Below are 358 nucleotides of genomic sequence, written 5' to 3'. Positions count from 1 at the left end.
AGTCACGTGACCAAGCAGATCAGCTGACAACAATATTAACAATTATTTTTATGTTACATGATTACGAATACATATTTACAAATAAATTAAAGTATTTTAAACCCGTTAATGAAAAAATAAATTAAATTCAAATGTCCCCCGCCCCTCCCCCCCAAACCAGAAAGTAGAGGCGTTTCCGCGTCACGTGACCAAGCAGATCAGCTGACAACAATATTCACAACAATTATTTTTATGTTGCATGATTACGAATACATATTTACAAATAAAGTATTTTAAACCCGTTAAGGAAAAAAATAAATTCAATTCAAATGTCCCCCGCCCCTCCCCCCCAAACCAGAAAGTAGAGGCGTTTACGCTG

Source organism: Hippocampus comes, unplaced genomic scaffold, assembly GCF_001891065.2.
Source record: "Hippocampus comes isolate QL1 unplaced genomic scaffold, H_comes_QL1_v1.1 scaffold99, whole genome shotgun sequence".
NCBI classification, from domain to species: domain Eukaryota; kingdom Metazoa; phylum Chordata; class Actinopteri; order Syngnathiformes; family Syngnathidae; genus Hippocampus; species Hippocampus comes.
Note: the sequence above shows the minus strand (reverse complement) of the source record.